Here is a 15,496-nt window from a genome sequence, read left to right as displayed (position 1 = left end):
CTCATCCTCGGACGCAGAGGGAGAAGGTTGCGGTGGGACAGGTGCCACCGCAATTTCAGGATGCTTGGGAGCCTTTTTCTTTGACTGCTTTGCGCGCTGAGCCTTAGGTGGTTCTGGCTGGGAGGGCCTCACTGGGTCAGTCTCTGGGACTGAAGACGACCGTGACGCCCTACGACCAGCGACCGGTGATTGTTTGACAACCTTGCGGGTGTCCACTTTGGCACTGGGCAAAGCCTGGGATGGGAGGGCCCCAAGGGACCCCTTCCGAGCGAGAGGAGCCGAAGAAGGCTCACGCTTCTCCGGCTGTGAAGGGGGAACAGATGACCCCGGTGGTTGGGGTGGTGTTGCTCCTGAAGTAGATGGAGCAGGAGCAACAGGGAGGGAAGTGCCCCCCACAACCAAGGGGGCCGGTGAATGCTGACCGAGCTGAGATCGAACTGGTGTTGCAGCAGCGGCATAACTAGTTGGCATTGGCACAGGATGTAGCCGCTCAAATTTCCGCCTTGCCTCGGTGTAGGACAGGCGGTCCAGGGTCTTATATTCCATTATCTTCCTTTCCTTCTGAAAGATCCTACAGTCCGGCGAGCAGGGGGAATGGTGTTCTCCGCAGTTAACACAGATAGGAGGCGGGGCACATGGAGTATCAGGATGCGAAGGACGTCCACAATCCCGACACGTGATGCTGGAAGTACAGCGAGATGACATGTGCCCGAACTTCCAGCATTTAAAACACCGCATCGGAGGAGGGATATATGGCTTCACATCACAACGGTAAACCATCACCTTAACCTTGTCGGGTAAGACATCACCCTCAAAGGCCAAGATGAAGGCACCGGTGGCTACCTGATTATCCCTCGGACCCCGATGGACGCGCCGGACGAAGTGAACACCTCGTCGTTCGAGGTTGGCGCGTAATTCATCGTCGGACTGCAGAAGAAGATCCCTGTGGAATATTATACCCTGGACCATGTTCAGACTCTTATGCGGCGTGATGTTAACTGAAACATCCCCCAACTTGTCACAATTGAGCAACCTCCGTGACTGGGCAGAGGATGCCGTTTTGATGAGCACAGAACCAGAGCGCATCTTGGACAAGCCCTCCACCTCCCCGAACTTGTCCTCTAAATGCTCCACAAAAAACTGGGGCTTGGTTGACATAAACGATTCCCCATCAACTCGCGTACACACAAGGAACCGGGGTGAATAGTCTCCACTGCCTTCTTTTGCCATACGTTCCTCCCATGGAGTGGCCAGGGAGGGAAATGATCGTGGATCGTATTTCCTGCCGTTGAGGTTAGACCTCGATCGCTTAGAGACTGCTGGTGGTGGCCCACCAGCGAGAGATGATGTACCACGCTTCATTGCGGGTCATCCGCCCTGATGCCACCTACTCCGACCAAGGGCCCTCCCCACGGGCGCCACCCAGCCGCAGCAATAGCCACCTGGCAGGATGTCCATTGCCGGGAGTCCTGATGCCCCAGGGAGATGGGCATCTACTCCTTGGCATACGTGGGGAGTTAACGGCGCAGGCATCAGTAGAGCGATCCCTGTGTTGTCAGGGGGCTACAACCAAGAGGGTACATGGCGGCCCCACCACAACGGACTGGCTACCGTGCTGGATCTTAGGTGCAAAAATGGCCAAGGTCGTCGTCGCAGTTAAAAGAAACGCTGCAGAGAGCAGTGTGGTAATCGCCCAAGAGATCGAAAACGAGCGGGACACCATTGCAACGACGAGAAAGACGGCTAAAGGTCTAATTGCACGACGGATACAGTGCACCATGTAAGGCGCCCTTCCCCAATTGGCTCGCTCTTCGGAATAATTTAGAAAGATGGAGGTCAAACCCGAGAGGGGACCATCACATAAGGCCGAAACATGTGAGACTCCTTTTAGTCGCCTCGTACGACAGGCAGGAATACCGCGGGCCTATTCTAACCCCCGAACCCGCAGGGGGGGGTCTCACAATTCGGCTACGAAGAACGTGGTTTGCTCTTCGAAAGAAACTTGAAAGCAACATCAGCGATGAGGTCAACGAAGGTGACAAATAAATGTTGCGCATCGAGATAATCGCGTCGTTGCAGTAGTTGTTATACTGAATGCACAGGACATTTCTCATTTGCATTAGACAACGCTACACGACGATTCGGTGCTTATTTCTGCAGTAAGTAAGAGGGCCGACTACTTTCCTCCGATCGGATACCGACGTGGACGGATGCCATCATTAAATGATTCACGAGTGGGAGCTTGGTCAGCTGCACTGCAGCAGGGCGTTACAGCGTTAACACCAGCCACAGTACGATGCGTTTTGGAATCGACAAACGACTTCTTTCCGTAAGGACTAGCGAGGGACGCAGTTTCCGATGCATCAGACGAGGTGGCCGAGTGGTTAAGGCGTTGGACTGCTAATCCAATGTGCTCTGCACGCGTGGGTTCGAATCCCATCCTTGTCGAAGAATTTTACGTAAAGCACCCATTTCGGATCACGCCTTCTACATGCGAAACGCCACTCACTAGTAGCAATGGAACGTGTAGGTGGCAGATAACATCTGTAAGAAATACGAAACTAAACCGCCTACCAATTGGAAGGACACAACATTCGATAGCGTACGTCTTCCGAATCAAACATCACCTCAAGATTTATAAACGAATCGAGGTTTGGCACCATGGCGGTGTTTGGGAACGGTGGTTTCTCACTCATAGTTAAGTGCTTACTTCTCGCAGACATTTTAACGTATCGAGCCAATAATACCCCCAACTGTAGGGCCTGGCTCCATCGCCAACAGCAGGAGCCTCTGGTCTCACAATTCGGCTACGAAGAACGTGGTTTGCTCTTCGAAAGAAACTTGAAAGCAACATCAGCGATGAGGTCAACGAAGGTAACAAATAAATGTTGCGCATCGAGATAATCGCGTCGTTGCAGTAGTTGTTATACTGAATGCACAGGACATTTCTCATTTGCATTAGACAACGCTACACGACGATTCGGTGCTTATTTCTGCAGTAAGTAAGAGGGCCGACTACTTTCCTCCGATCGGATACCGACGTGGACGGATGCCATCATTAAATGATTCACGAGTGGGAGCTTGGTCAGCTGCACTGCAGCAGGGCGCTACAGCGTTAACACCAGCCACAGTACGATGCGTTTTGGAATCGACAAACGACTTCTTTCCGTAAGGACTAGCGAGGGACGCAGTTTCCGATGCATCAGACGAGGTGGCCGAGTGGTTAAGGCGTTGGACTGCTCATCCAATGTGCTCTGCACGCGTGGGTTCGAATCCCATCCTCGTCGAAGAATTTTACGTAAAGCACCCATTTCGGATCACGCCTTCTACATGCGAAACGCCACTCACTAGTAGCAATGGAACGTGTAGGTGGCAGATAACATCTGTAAGAAATACGAAACTAAACCGCCTACCAATTGGAAGGACACAACATTCGATAGCGTACGTCTTCCGAATCAAACATCACCTCAAGATTTATAAACGAATCGAGGTTTGGCACCATGGCGGTGTTTGGGAACGGTGGTTTCTCACTCATAGTTAAGTGCTTACTTCTCGCAGACATTTTAACGTATCGAGCCAATAATACCCCCAACTGTAGGACAGTTTGCTTTCCGTCCGACCGCCATATACGGAAGCGATCTGATAGGGCCTGGCTCCATCGCCAACAGCAGGAGCCTCTGGTCTCACAATTCGGCTACGAAGAACGTGGTTTGCTCTTCGAAAGAAACTTGAAAGCAACATCAGCGATGAGGTCAACGAAGGTGACAAATAAATGTTGCGCATCGAGATAATCGCGTCGTTGCAGTAGTTGTTATACTGAATGCACAGGACATTTCTCATTTGCATTAGACAACGCTACACGACGATTCGGTGCTTATTTCTGCAGTAAGTAAGAGGGCCGACTACTTTCCTCCGATCGGATACCGACGTGGACGGATGCCATCATTAAATGATTCACGAGTGGGAGCTTGGTCAGCTGCACTGCAGCAGGGCGTTACAGCGTTAACACCAGCCACAGTACGATGCGTTTTGGAATCGACAAACGACTTCTTTCCGTAAGGACTAGCGAGGGACGCAGTTTCCGATGCATCAGACGAGGTGGCCGAGTGGTTAAGGCGTTGGACTGCTAATCCAATGTGCTCTGCACGCGTGGGTTCGAATCCCATCCTCGTCGAAGAATTTTACGTAAAGCACGCGTTAGCGGTCACTCCTTCCCCATGCGAATCCCACTCAGTAGTAACAACGAAGCGTGTACGTGGCAGATAGCGTGTGTATGAAATACGAGACAAAACTGCCTACCAGATATAAGCGCACAACATTCCATAGCGTATGCCCTTCCAATTGAACACCATGTCGAGATCTATAAACCAATCAAATTTCGGCTCAAGCAAAGAGTATGTTGGTATTTGCGAACGACGAGTTCTTATTTATATTTAAGTGCATACCTGTCGCAGTCATTTTAACGTATCGAGCCTATAATAACCCATCTGTAGCACAACTGTTTTGCGTCAGGCCGCCATATCCAGATCCGATTTGGCAGGGCCTACTGGAGAGACTTGACTTTGCAGATATCCGACGCTAGTGGCAGCCGAAACACCAAGCTCCATCGCAAACAGCAGGACAATCTTGGGCTAGGAGGAACGTCAAAACCATGCAAGCAATATCAGTGTAGCGTATCGAGCTGTACGTTTCGTTGCAGTAAGTCGTGGAAAAGAATGCCCAGCACATTTCTCATTTGCATTAGACGACACTGCATGTCGATACAATACTTATTCCTGCAGTAAATATGTGGGCCGGTGATTTTGCCCCGATCGGATATCGACGAGGACGGATGCTGTCATTGAATGATGCGCGAGTGGGAGATTGGTCGGCTTCACTGCAGCTGGGCATTAGACCCTAACACCGGCCCAGTACGATGCTTTGAATGCGTTTTCGAATCGACAGATGTCTTCTTTCCGCAAGCACTCGCCAAAGACACCGATGTAGTTCCAGCAGACGAGGTGGCCGAGTGGTAGTCCGCCTTTAGCCGCGGAGCAGCTCGGACTTGTTTACGTCCCGGCTGCGAACGTTCGCGGAAGAAGCGGTGTTTACACCGTCGTCACTCGCGTGTGTTATTGTTTGAATCGAACGCAATGGCACACAATTTCCGAAAAACCACGATACAGTTCACGATCTGTAACGAGTACGCACGACCGAAGGCATTCGAAATCGAACGTTTCTTGAGGGACGAAGTGCAACTTAATTACACGGAGATTATTGGAATTCATTTATCAATCGTGAGCAGCACTCTTTACGTAAAGATGATTGACGACGCAGCATGCGATAGGATCGTTGAAGCCGCCAAACGAGGATTTCAGTTCCGACACTCCGATGGTCATATTGGCGAAGTTTTAGTCGCTCATTCTGGCCTGGGCGTGCGTACGATTCGAGTCTTCGAGCTGCCTTTCGAGGTACCAGAATCCTTGGTCACTGAAGCGCTCCAGCCATATGGCAGAGTTATCAGTCATACGGCCGAACGTTGGGCAAGTTTTAGCACGTATCCAGTGCTCAATGGTGTCCGACAGGTGCGAATTGCGCTCACGAAACATGTGCCGTCGTACATCAACATTGGCGGCTGTCGAGCTATTGTCATCTATGATGGACAGCCCCGGACATGCTCCGGGTGTGGTGGTGAAGGACATCTTCGATCTGCGTGTATGCAGAGGAGACTCGTGCAACTCCCCAGCGGAGACCTCCAGAATCCGACTACACCAACGTCATTGCCGATGACTTACGTGGCGGCGCTTCGCGGGGAGGTGACGCCGAGATCGGAGCGCACTATCGAACCGACGCCGCAGTTGATTGAGGCGCCTTCGGACCCCACTGAAGAAGGAATGGCTCAGACCAACCTCCAATCCCAGACATTACAGGTGGTGCAGAAAGAGGATGACAGCATCACAACAGTCATGGAAGCTGAAGTGGAACGGCCCCAGGGCGTTGTGGCGGCGGCGAGAGCGCAGGTGATGCAAGATTCGCCAACACCAGAAGCCGAGGTTAGGGCCCGCAAACAACGCTCGCCAAAGCGCCGCAAGAAGCGCCGACTAAACTCTGCGGAGACGCTCCCTTCTCTTCTTGGGAGCCCAGATGAGTCTAACACTATGGACCTGTCTGACTTGGAACCACAAGCTTCGGATGTCGCAGACCATATGAATTCGGACAGTGAAAAGATGTCATGTCGCTCAGAAGACGCATCCGCTCAGGGGCCTGCTACCCCTTCTGCGGTGGAGTCTCAAGCTGCGAAAGAACAGCAGATGTCACACATCACTGCCGCACAGGAAAATTTGGAGCAGCCCAATAATATCAGCTGGTATGAGCAGGACGACGAAATCACCGATGCGGACCATTCTACTGGTGGGGACTCGCATCCGTCCGCATCTCAAGAAACCTAATGTCACAGGGACACGTCCGTCGGGCGACCCTCTGCGGATGTGCAAAGGGACTATCGATACGGTGAAACTTTGTCATTTTAACATCATGTGGAGATGACGGCTACTCGACCCCAGGCATACAGAATAGGGACAGTGAATGTAAATACCATTAGATCGCCCGTGAAACAGCAGTTGTTTAGGGACATGATATACGCGTCGGATGTGGATATACTGATGGTGCAGGAAATTTACATTCCTGAGTTCCAGGAAGTCCATGGATACATCTCCTACACCTCGCCACACTCGAACAACGACAGTGGAACGGCAATATTGGTCCCGGACGGGATTCCGGTTCGAGACCTGGCTTATCTACCTTCGGCACGAGGACTGGCGATAACTGTTAATGGAATTCGCATTCTCAATGTTTATGCCCCTTCCGGCACAGACAACAGACGGGCGCGTGCGAGATATTATTCGGAAGAGATTGTGCCCTTATTTACCGGCAGATTCGATCATTTCATTATAGGTGGTGACTTCAATTGTGTTTTAGCCCAAAAAGACCAGACTCCACATTACAATGCCTGTCGTGAATTGCATGTGCTCTACCGGGATCTGGAGTTACGCGACACCTGGGACATGATTCATAGGAACCGTGAGGGATATACTTTTTATACCAGTCACTCGGCGAGCAGACTCGATCGCATATATGTTTCGGTTGGCTTACAGGATAAGGTGGTCGACGCAGAACGATGGCCTGCGGCATTTACTGATCATCTGGCTTACATTTGTACCATATCACTCCCTCGGCAAAGTGTGTGGAGAAGCCGCGGGACATGGAAGCTCAATTCGTCACTTTTGGCGGACCCCGAATGTCGTCAGAGAGTCGAGGAGGTATGGGCCACATGTCAACGCCGTCTATCAACATATACCTCCGTGCTTCAATGGTGGCTCGAGTGTACTAAGCCGGCAATAAGAAGAGCTCTCATACAGTATGGTCGCGATAAGACAAGATGGCAAAGAGACACTCTTGATTATTATTACACAATGCTTCGTGAGCTGTCCTTCCAGTTGCCGTCGGCAGAACATCATGCGGCAGTTCATCGTGTCAAGGCACAAATCCTATCGATCACGCGACGACGACTGGATGGCATCCCAATACGGGCAAGATGTCTCGACACCATCACTGGGGAACGTACCTCGATGCACCATGTGTCGCGGGAACATAAACGTTACCGCCGGACATTGGTAACAGTGCTCCACGGTTTAGATGGCCGTCAACTGACAACACAACAGGACATTGCAAATGAATTTTTAGAGCACTTCCGCCGCCTCTATGCCGGTACACCGACGGACCGTCTGGTGGGGGAAGAGATACTGCAACATCTGCAAACGACACTGACACAGACGGATAAGGCAGCGCTTATGGAGCCACTCACAGAAGACGATACAAAAGTGGCACTCACAAAAGGAGCGGCCCATAAGTCACCAGGGCCAGATGGGATTACGCTAGAGTTTTATCGAGAATTCGTGGACATGATGATGCCACAGTTGGTGTCGATGTACAATGAGGCGATGCGTCCGGACATGCGCCTACCGTCGGATTTTGTGACGGGCTTTCTTCTTCCCATCCCGAAGATGACGGGGAGTCTCAGTGTTAATCAATATCGGCCTCTCACTATGCTAAACACCGACTATAAAATCTTTGCACGACTACTAGCGTCTCGTCTCAAGCTGGCGATATCCAGGACAATGTCCCCTGATCAGGCTTGCCTAGGGGTGCGAAGCAACATCTCCTCGGCGTTAAGTGAATACCGTGACGTTATCACCCTAGCGGAAACGTGTAAAATGCGAGCAGCGATGATATCTGTGGACTTCGATCGTGCGTTCGACAGGATAAACCATGACTTCTTGGCGTCAGTCATGAGCCGAATGGCGATTCCACCTGTTTTCATCTCCATCGTTATGAGGCTAATACGAGGGGCTACATCGAAGGTAATTGTAAACGGTCGGGAAGCGGGCTCGATTCCTATTAACAGCTCAGTCCGATAAGGGTGCCCACTCTCCATGATGCTGTTTGCGATAGCGCTTGAGCCGCTGATGTGTGTTATGAGGCGCTCACTTACTGGGATAGCGCTTAATGAGAACTCTTTCGTTTGTCGCGCATATGCGGACGACCTGATCCTTCTTGTCAGATCAGGACATGAAGTGCGTCAGGCTGTTGAACATCTAGACTCTTACGGGACGGCGGCAGGCAGTGTCGTTAACATGCCGAAATCCAAAATTATGCACATTGGACGGGGTCTGGAAGACGTACCGGGACCTTTTCAGACGGTGGAATCGCTGAGATGTCTGGGGATTACATTTACCCGTTCACTACGGCGGTCAGCGGCGGCGAGTTCTCGGCAGCTTCTGCAGAATGTTCGTCTGACGATACGGAACAACTCACTGAGAGCCTTTAACATGATCCAACGTGTGGCATACACCAACGTTCACATAGCGTCACGACTGCCCCATTTAGCGCAGATCCTACCAATACCGAAGGGTATCGCAGACCGCCTCATGGCTGCCTTTGGTTACTATGTTAGTACTGGGATGTTATTTAAGATCGAATATGATACGTTAACGCTACAGTTCCGGAACGGTGGCCTCAACCTCACAAACGTGCGAAACAAAGCTCTGGCGCTTTACATGCGAGCGATGATACGAAATTGGCAACAAAGAAAGCATACCATAACGTCAGCTCTGATAGAAGCACTTGTTCCGCCTTCGTACGAACCCCCTATTGCGGTGGGCAATATTTTGCCTTCTCTTGCACACATTGCCTCATTTCTTGTTGATTACAGTTATGTTCGTCTGAAAGTACCTTCGACGAGACTACCCATGACTCGGGAGATCTATAGATGCTTGATGGATCACCATGGCCGCAACATAATGGAATTCAAATACCTGTCGAGAACGTGGAACCACATTTGGTGTGCAGTGCATACTCCATTACTGTCAACAGCAGCGAGATCGATGAGGTATATTCTTATAAACCGTAAACTTGTGACCAGGAGTCGATTACATACAATTCATATGGTCGATTCTCCTCTTTGCACAAACTGTTGACTGTTAGCAACGGAAGAACATGGTTTAGTGTGTGGCGCAGCGAGGGACGTCTGGATGCTGACGCGTCGAATACTGGCCTTCCTTCGGCGCACTACCTACACAGAAATCACATCGGATGTACTTTTTCTACCGGACAAGACCTTTTTTCCCAAACAAAAGACGTATGCGGTCAATTGGATCGCTGGACATGCGACGAAATATTTGTATTCGTACGATATTAAGTCCGTGATGGATTATTGGATGTATTTACAAGAACAACACGAGCTCATACGGCGTCATACGAAATACAGGACTTACTTTTCCAATTTTTTAGGAAGTGTTTTTCACAATCCACCCGACAGCTGGGGTGTCCCAGAACTGGGAACACTCCTGCAGCAGAACGACTAGAGACAGTACTGCGCGGTTCAATTATATTGGCATATAGCACACTGAGAAGAAAACTGGCCCCTACCTGTTGGCGCCAGTTATGACTGCATTATGTTAACGTGGAAAAAAAACCACACACAACGATGGTAAACACCGAAACCGCCTCAGATAATGGTCCTTCGAATGGTCGACGCAGGAGAAATAAATACCGCCCACACTGGCAGAAATGGTCAAGATTATATGGCTTTCTGCCAGGTTTATGAAGCGACACCGCATGCTGCAGGGATTGTGATGCAGATGATAACTTCATTTTCACTCCCGCCCGTGACTAGGATTGTCATTTACTTTATTCCTGTTACAAAAAAAAAAGAAAAAAAAGAGGGCGGCCTTTGCGTTCATTTTATGGTTTCCAAATTGTTTTTGCTGTCTCGATACTTTTCTTATCCATAGGACAGCACAATCGCACGAATAAAGATTGTTTGTTTACACTGCCTTCCTGTCTCCCCCCCCCCAAAAAAAAACAAAAAAAAATGGTAGCGTCATTGATTTGGGAAAAAAAAAGTGGTAAGGCGTTGGACTGCTAATCCAATGTGCTCTGCACGCGTGGGTTCGAATACCATCCTCGTCGAAGAATTTTACATAAAGCACGCGTTTGCGGTCACTCCTTTTCCATGCGAAACGCCACTCAGTAGTAACAACGAAGCGTGTACGTGGCAGATAGCGTGTGTATGAAATACGAGACAAAACTGCCTACCAGATGAAAGCGCACAACATTCCATAGCGTATGCCCTTCGAATTAAACACCATGTCGAGATCTATAAACCAATCAAATTTCGGCTCCAGCAAAGAGTATGTTGGTATTTGCGAACGACGAGTTCTTATTTATATTTAAGTGCATACCTGTCGCAGTCATTTTAACGTATCGAGCCTATAATAATCCATCTGTTTTGCGTCAGGCCGCCATATCCAGAACCGATTTGGCAGGGCCTACTGGAGAGACTTGACTTTGCAGATATCCGTCGCCAGTGGCCGCCAAAACACCAAGCTCCATCGCAAACAGCAGGACAATCTTGGGCTAGGAGGAACGTCAAAACCTTGCAAGCAATATCAGTGTAGCGTATCGAGCTGTACGTTTCGTTGCAGTAAGTCGTGGAAAAGAATGCCCAGCACATTTCTCATTTGCATTAGACGACACTGCATGTCGATACAATACTTATTCCTGCAGTAAATATGTGGGCCGGTGACTTTGCCCCGATCGGATATCGACGAGGACGGATGCTGTCATTAAATGATCGCGAGTGGGAGCTTGGTCGGCTGCACTGCAGCTGGGCATTAGACGCTAACACCGGCCCAGTATGATGCTTTGAATGCGTTTTCGAATCGACAGATGTCTTCTTTCCGCAAGCACTCGCCAAAGACACAGATGTAGTTCCAGCAGACGAGGTGGCCGAGTGGCTTTCCGGCTTTCGCTGTCGCCGCGGTCGGACGTGCTAGCTGGTTGCTCCGCGTCGTCGGTGTCGCCAGTGTTTATTGTTTGCCGTTGTGTGTTTCTTTGTTCCGAGTGATTCACGTGCATTGTACTTTTTTATTGTGATCGTCATTTTCGTCAGCAACTTGCCGATCTAGTACGGGATTCGGGCTTGACCGGATTCCATACAGCTGCAGTGCCATGTCTACCACCCTCCGGAAAAAGACCCTGGTTTTTGGCTCTGACGAGAATACCCGCCGGGTTCAACCGACCGCCCTCGAGATTCACGACTGGCTAAACGAGGTAATAGGCATCACTTCCGATTCTGTGCACACCACCCAGCTAGATTCTGATCGTTATTGCGTGTTTGTCAAGTTTCTCAGTCCAGTAGCAGTTGATCGACTTCTTGAAAAAATCGGCAAACAAGTCCCTTTTGTTCATCGCGACGGCACCACTAGTATGGTTATTGTAACACGTACCGTTGCCTCGATTCAGACAGTTCGAGTACTTAACTTGCCCATAGAGATTGACAATGCTAAAATTAAAGATGAACTTCCTAAGTTTGGTGAGGTTAAAGAAATTGTCAACGAAAAGTGGTCGTCTCGCTACAAATTACAATGTTTCAATGGGATTAGATCTGTGGACATGGAAGTAAGAATGAACATTCCTTCTCACATCACGGTTGATGGTTATAAGGCTCACATTATACACTCCTGGAAATGGAAAATAGAACACATTGACACCGGTGTGTCAGACCCACCATACTTGCTCCGGACACTGCGAGAGGGCTGTACAAGCAATGATCACACGCACGGCACAGCGGACACACCAGGAACCGCGGTGTTGGCCGTCGAATAGCGCTAGCTGCGCAGCATTTGTGCACCGCCGCCGTCAGTGTCAGCCAGTTTGCCGTGGCATACGGAGCTCCATCGCAGTCTTTAACACTGTTAGCATGCCGCAACATTGTGGACGTGAACCGTATGTGCAGTTGACGGACTTTGAGCGAGGGCGTATAGTGGGCATGCGGGAGGCCGGGTGGACGTACCGCCGAATTGCTCCATACGTGGGGCGTGAGGTCTCCACAGTACATCGATGTTGTCGCCAGTGGTCGGCGGAAGGTGCACGTGCCCGTCGACCTGGGACCGGACCGCAGCGACGCACGGATGCACGCCAAGACCGTAGGATGCTACGCAGTGCCGTAGGGGACCGCACCGCCACTTCCCAGCAAATTAGGGACACTGTTGCTCCTGGGGTATCGGCGAGGACCATTCGCAACCGTCTCCATGAAGCTGGGCTACGGTCCCGCACACCGTTAGGCCGTCTTCCGCTCACGCCCCAACATCGTGCAGCCCGCCTCCAGTGGTGTCGCGACAGGCGTGAATGGAGCGACGAATGGAGACGTGTCGTCTTCAGCGATGAGAGTCACTTCTGCCTTGGTGCCAATGATGGTCGTATGCGTGTTTGGCGCCGTGCAGGTGAGCGCCACAATCAGGACTGCATACGACCGAGGCACACAGGGCCAACACCCGGCATCATGGTGTGGGGAGCGATATCCTACACTGGCCGTACACCACTGGTGATCGTCGAGGGGACACTGAATAGTGCACGGTACATCCAAACCGTCATCGAACCCATCGTTCTACCATTTCTAGACCGGCAAGGGAACTTGCTGTTCCAACAGGACAATGCACGTCCGCACGTATCCCGTGCCACCCAACGTGCTCTAGAAGGTGTAAGTCAACTACCCTGGCCAGCAAGATCTCCGGATCTGTCCCCCATTGAGCATGTTTGGGACTGGACGAAGTGTCGTCTCACGCGGTCTGCACGTCCAGCACGAACGCTGGTCCAACTGAGGCGCCAGGTGGAAATGGCATGGCAAGCCGTTCCACAGGACTACATCCAGCATCTCTACGATCGTCTCCATGGGAGAATAGCAGCCTGCATTGCTGCGAAAGGTGGATATACACTGTACTAGTGCCGACATTGTGCATGCTCTGTTGCCTGTGTCTATGTGCCTGTGGTTCTGTCAGTGTGATCATGTGATGTATCTGACCCCAGGAATGTGTCAATAAAGTTTCCCCTTCCTGGGACAATGAATTCATGGTGTTCTTATTTCAATTTCCAGGAGTGTATATTCTGGTCAAGCCCCCACTTGCCATATCTGCAATGAACTAGGCCATCTTCGCCAGGACTGCCCCCGCCGAGTTTTTGTCTTAAAAAATAATCTCCAGCCGCGGCGTGTTAAGTGTTAACTTAACGAGGTAATGGCAGTAGATACTTCTGGTTCTCCTGCACACCCTCATGTTGATGCTCCCCAGGCAACTACCTCCGAGACCCCGCCCATAACCGCTGATGCGTTTCCACCACTCGTAGGACGGCAAACTGCTGCGCCAGTTTGTCTTGAAAGTGAATCTCAGCAAAAGAAAAGGCCGCTGGAACGTAGTGATGAGCATTCAGATGAGGAAGTATCTTCCGCGACTCCTGCAGCGCGGAAACCAAAACCATCAATCGCGGAGGATTTAGTACCAGATGATGTTATGCGGGTCGATTTTGAAGCCAGTGCTGATGGACTTGAGGGGATGCCGAATTCTGAGACGCCGGGTCATGAACAGGAACCTCCAATTTTTGAGTGCTGCGCCCGAAGGACAACAGCCGCTACAACGCGCACAAAGTGAGGAAGTGTTGTGTCAACAACGCGCTGCAGCTGACGCCCGACAACAAGTTTCGGGCGGAAGTAAACAAGTTAAAGTGTTTACCAACCTGCCAGCTGCCGGCGGCAGTGCTGCGACAACGACACGACCGCGTCTCAAAGAATCCACAAAAACTTCGGGACCTCAAAACGCCCCACGACGAAGGCTCGATCCACAGCCAAATCTCTCCGCTCCTCGCAACAAGGGAAATTCCACTTCCTCGCAAGCGGATGTAGTACCCCGAAATATTAGTTATGAAATTGTGAGGGAACGATCCGGTGATGACAACAGCAAAGAACTCGGCGAAGCCCATCCTCCACAGTAGTAATTCCGTTGGTACAAGGTTTGTTCCATGCTGTCGCCTACGGTTGCAAAGCTTCTTCGTGTTTTTTCTGTCATTTTATCCGGTTATGGTTCCCAGCATTCACTGTGTTGTTTTTGCTACAAAATGGTTCAAATGGCTCTGAGCACTATGGGACAGTCCCCTAGAACTTAGAACTAGTTAAACCTAACTAACCTAAGGACATCACACACATCCATGCCCGAGGCAGGATTCGAACCTGCGACCGTAGCGGTCACGCGGTTCCAGACTGCAGCGCCAGAACCGCGCGGCCACTTCGGCCGGCGTTTTTGCTACAACCGGCCTATGATTCGTAGTGTATCACTTGTTATGGTTTTTATTTCGCTTCTTGATGGAATAATCCTCTCATGGCTGCTCACATTATACCTTTTTTAATTTTGCAGCCGGCACTCTTGAGCTCGATGCCATCGTTTTGTTATACTTTTACATCTCATTACCTATATGTTACAGACCTATACTATCACCTCCCTTAATATCAATAGGATTACGTCAGAGTTAAAACTTGCTTTATTAAAACAATTTTTTTTGACTCTGGTACAGATATTGCCCATTTACAAGAGGTTGCAACATGGCAAATTAACATTCCCGACTATGTTGCAATAATCAATTTCGCTCCTGAATTCAGTGCTGGCACAGCGATTTTAGTCAGGGAAGGAATACCTGTAACCGATGTCGAAAAGTTAGACTCTGGACGGGGCATAGGCGTGTATATCATGGGCGTCAGTGTAATCAATCTGTATGCACCATCTGGAAGTACACGGCGCGCTGACAGATGGAAGTTTTTTTAAGGAGGATATCATTTACTTACTGCGGAGAGACTCTCCAAACTTGATCATTGCAGGCGATTTTAATTGTGTATTGCACCATAAAGATCAATCCCCCAATTTTAATTATTCCCCTGAATTAAACTTTCTTGTCTCCCAAATGAAACTGAGGGACGCGTGGGAAGTTAAGTATCCCACGCTTGTGAAATACACGCACATTTCACATAATTCCAGTAGCAGGATTGATAGAATCTATATGTCAAGTCACATAGTGAGGAATTTGCTACAAGTGGAAATCACTCCATTCAGCTTCTCTGATCACTGTAGTGTGA

At 50.2% G+C, this 15,496-nt stretch overlaps 3 non-coding genes across 3 annotated transcripts; all 3 read left to right on the top strand.

The window, feature by feature from the left end:
- Nucleotides 1–2,366: 2,366 nt before the first annotated feature.
- Nucleotides 2,367–2,448, top strand: Trnas-gcu (transfer RNA serine (anticodon GCU)). Its single transcript has one exon. It is a non-coding gene; the product is annotated as a tRNA-Ser (tRNA).
- A 757-nt stretch (nt 2,449–3,205) lies between these two features.
- Trnas-gcu (transfer RNA serine (anticodon GCU)) lies at nt 3,206–3,287 on the top strand. The gene has a single exon. It is a non-coding gene; the product is annotated as a tRNA-Ser (tRNA).
- An 805-nt stretch (nt 3,288–4,092) lies between these two features.
- Nucleotides 4,093–4,174, top strand: Trnas-gcu (transfer RNA serine (anticodon GCU)). Its single transcript has one exon. It is a non-coding gene; the product is annotated as a tRNA-Ser (tRNA).
- Nucleotides 4,175–15,496: the final 11,322 nt, after the last annotated feature.

Source organism: Schistocerca cancellata, chromosome 2 (genome assembly GCF_023864275.1).
Source record: "Schistocerca cancellata isolate TAMUIC-IGC-003103 chromosome 2, iqSchCanc2.1, whole genome shotgun sequence".
Classification (NCBI taxonomy): Eukaryota; Metazoa; Arthropoda; class Insecta; order Orthoptera; family Acrididae; genus Schistocerca; species Schistocerca cancellata.
This window is presented reverse-complemented; position numbering and strand designations above follow the sequence as displayed.